This window comes from Sinocyclocheilus grahami, unplaced genomic scaffold (assembly GCF_001515645.1).
Source record: "Sinocyclocheilus grahami isolate Dianchi unplaced genomic scaffold, SAMN03320097.WGS_v1.1 scaffold762.1, whole genome shotgun sequence".
Taxonomy (NCBI): domain Eukaryota; kingdom Metazoa; phylum Chordata; class Actinopteri; order Cypriniformes; family Cyprinidae; genus Sinocyclocheilus; species Sinocyclocheilus grahami.
Genome location: NW_015505941.1, coordinates 99,205 through 103,223, shown reverse-complemented (window position 1 = coordinate 103,223; position 4,019 = coordinate 99,205). Strand labels below are relative to the sequence as shown.

At 41.3% G+C, this 4,019-nt stretch overlaps 1 pseudogene; it reads left to right on the top strand.

Annotated features, from left to right (window-relative positions):
* The first annotated feature begins 605 nt into the window (after positions 1-605).
* Positions 606-3,156, top strand: LOC107561266 (uncharacterized; annotated as a pseudogene).
* Positions 3,157-4,019: the final 863 nt, after the last annotated feature.

The window sequence follows — 4,019 nt, the reverse complement described above, 5'->3', positions numbered from 1 at the left end:
ATGTGACCTGCTTCAAAATGCACAGGCATTTGAATGGGATTTTAACCACTTGATCTTGTTTCCTAATGAACTAAGAGGATTTTAAAAGAGATTTTCTGATGCAATCACATACACCATTACAATAATATACAATAAAATAAGCTGCAGCATTGAACTGCAGCTTCTGAAACAAGGTTCAATGGGTCCCTGACTATTTGACCTCTTTCCTAATGAACTGAAAGGGTTCAAATTCAATCCTATTCAAAAGGCAAATGCTTTAACAAACATTAACATTTAAAACAGTGCATTTCATCAATTGAACGAGCTTTTTAGTGCCAATAAGCAAAATACATTTACAAAGTGTAGATGGGAAAAAGAAAAATCAAAGACTTGAGATTAAATACATAACATAAATATTTTATTAATAAGGTAAGTTAAGGTAATAAATTAATAAGGTCACACTCTTTTGTGACTCTTGAAGTCACTTGAAGAATTTCTGAAAAGACTTCCATATCAATAATCTCATAAGTATGAAGGATCACGGAGGAACCACGAAACTTACATCAGCTATTTTAACCCAAGGAAGGACTGACGTCCAAAACGTCAGCGGTCCCAGCAGCCAATCGCAGCGCACCACGACTGTAGAAAAAGAACGCGAGCGTTTCCACTTCTTCAATTTTCAGACGTCGAAGGGGAAAGATAATAACACGGGGAACTAAGACACATTTTCAGACGTTTTCCCACCCCTAAATAATACAGAAAGGGGTCTTTACACAGATATTAATCCAGAAAACCATACAGCATGGTTGTAGTTACAGCAGGGACCGGAGGAGCCCATAAAGTCCTCCTGATATCGGGGAAACCGAGCGCTTCGTCCGGCGCGACACAGGGCGGATACAGCCGGTCCATATCTGTCATGATACCGAACCAACCCTCTTCAGACTCCGATTCCACCATCTCTGGACCACCACTGCGCAAAAGGCAGAGACTCACACATCTGAGCCCAGAGGAAAAAGCACTTCGAAGGTGAGACGAGTTGGGATTTAATTTCATCAGACTTTTAATCCGTTCGGGTGGTTTGAAACCGGTTTAAACCGAAATATTTCACCAGGGGAGCAATATTCAGTTTTAGACATTTCATGTATAACTGTTAGACATTATAGTATTTAAATGTCAGCAAATGATAAAAAAATGAACCAATTTGAATCTCAGCCAAGATAAGTGGGTTTTGCCGGTCAGTCCCTCCCCCTCTGAATCAATATATCCACATCTGCCTGCGTGGCAGGAATTTGACTGCGCATGCGCCACTTCCTCAAACTTGTCTGACCTGCCAAAATTAGTTTGCTTCATAAAATTATATATATATATATATATATATGTGTATATGTATATGTATATGTGTGTTTAGCCAAAACATGTCTGTTTAATAGCTATGATTTAAATTTTTTTTTTTTTAGGAAATTAAAGAACAGAGTTGCTGCACAGACAGCAAGAGACAGAAAAAAGGCCAAAATGGGGGACTTGGAGCAGCAAGTCTTGGAGTTGGAGCTCGAGGTACTTTTGACTCTTACCATGGATTTTTGTTTTCTTTGTTGTTTAGAGGAATTATATAATTTTGACATGTCTTCCACAGAATCAGAAACTTCACGTTGAGAACAGGCTGTTGAGAGAGAAGACGAGCGATCTGCTCGGTGAGAATGAGGAACTAAGACAGAGACTGGGGTTGGATACCTTGGAAGCGAAAGAAAAGGTAAAAAGACTTGGTTGCACTGTCAACAAAACCCATGCTCATGTTAGCCAGACTGGCAGTTAAAAGAGCTGCAAAGTGTTGCTTTTCTTCCCCGTCCCACTAATGCCTCTCATTCTCTTTTAGGTTCAGGTACTGGAGTCCGCAGTGAGCGATTTGGGTTTGGTGACCGGGTCTTCTGAGTCCGCAGCACTCAGGCTACGTGTGCCTCCGCAGCAGGTGCAGACCCAGCAGTCCCCAAATCTGAAGACTTCACCATGGATACTCACAGCCCTGGCCCTTCAGACTCTGAGGTGAATATCCTGCAGCTTTTGGTTTTCAGAGGTTTATAGTTCTTGATCATTGGGCGTTATGCTTTAGACATATCTCTTTGACTGTTTCTGCTCATTTATTTTGTCTTATGTTCATCAAATCTCATTTTTACTGTACCAACAAAATCTCACTTTCAATCGTCTTTTCTCCTGCAGTCTGATCTCTTGCTTGGTATTCTGGACATCCTTGACCCAGAGCTCTTCCTCAAGACAGACCTCCCAGAAGCACATGAACCCCAGCAAGAGCTTGTGCTGGTTGGGGGTGCAGGAGAGCAAGTACCTGCCTCCCCACCTGCAGCTTTGGGGCCCGCACCAGTTAAGCTGGAAGCCCTTAATGAACTGATCCACTTTGACCACATCTACACCAAACCCGCCGAGGTGGTGAGTGAGGAAAGCATTTGCGAAGTCAAAAGCGAGGATTACGTCGCCTTCTCTGAGGTCGATGAAGAAATCGAGGTGGAAGTCCAAATGGTGTCTGTCAAAGATGAACCAGAGGAAGTGGTCATCCCTGCGGTGGATCAGAATCCAGATGCGGCTGATGATTTCCTCTCTGACGCCTCTTCCTTCAGCGGCTACGAGAAGGCTTCGTATCTGATGGATGCGTACAGTGACTCTGGATGCGAGAGGTCACCTTCCCCCTTCAGTAACATTTCATCCCCCCTCTGCTCCGAGGGCTCTTGGGATGACATGTTTGCGACTGAACTCTTCCCCCAACTGATTAGTGTCTGAAGGTTGCATACAATATCCAGTTGCAAATACGCCTGCCTTTGCTCTTTTATTGCAAGTGATTGTCATGTGCTTCATAGTGATAGTTCGGCAGTTGCATGTAACCCCACTTGCAATTTAGACCAAAGGCATTGCTTTAAGGCTTCTGTTGTAACAATGCAGGTCTGTTTGTGCACAAGACTTGCGGCGGCTCTGTACAGTTCAAACGCAACTCAGTATTTTTGTTGGGGAAGGGGGTTGCGGGCTAATTGTTTTTAAAGTAGATCTATTTATTTGTTTATCTCTCTTTTCCAGAGTTTTCTGTATAATGTAATCTGTCTGCTTAATGTACAACTCAATTTTATTGTAAATGCTCTCCTTAGTCATACTGCATTAAAAAAAATCTGCATTGCATAACATGCATTGTTGTCTGACTTTTGGTGTGAATTTGAACATGTGCCAAATGCTTTGTTACACAAATTTAGCTTCCTTTTAAATGGATAGTTGACCCCAAATTTTATAGATTCTGTCATTTACTTGCCCTCACTTTGTTCCAAACTGTGGAACACAGAGGATATTTTAAAGTGTCAGGTGTTTGCGTTCATGCAATGGAATTAAGTGGGGTTTAAAAAAACCACTCTGGATCTCATTGATTTTCATTATTTTTCCAAAATATCTTTTCTGTCCCACAGAAGAAAGTCACACAAGTTTGGAACAACATCATAACACTCAGCTTCAGTAGGATTGGGGGGCAGATATTCTAACCAAGTAACCACCAAGACCATAATTTTAAAGTTTTAGTGGAAAATGTGTGTGCGTTGTCTAAACTGAATGACAGAGCTGTTAACTCTCATTAACCTGAACTTATCCATATGCTTTGCACATAGAGTACTTGTGCATATGGCAAGAACCACAATCCATAGTATTTTTAGTTCCAGTACCATGTCAAATTGCCCTTGGGACTTTGCTATCTGCTTTCTGTTCTTTTCTAAAAGAAGAGGTGATAAGAGGTTTTTAAAGTAAATGATTACACAACAGCCATCATGTTAAAACAGCTTTTTTAAATCTGAATACTCAGAGGCACGTCAGTGTGTAAGCTGGTAGTAGAGGTTCTGTTCTTTTTGCAAAAAGTTTCTAAATAAACCTGTTGAAACGTTACCCGACTTTAAGTCAAAAAAGTGGGCCAACCAGGGTGTAATGTAGTGTATTATGATTACAGGATGGTTTACACCTTTTTATCCCCAGGCTAATTCAATCAGCTTGGTTTCCCAGTGCAG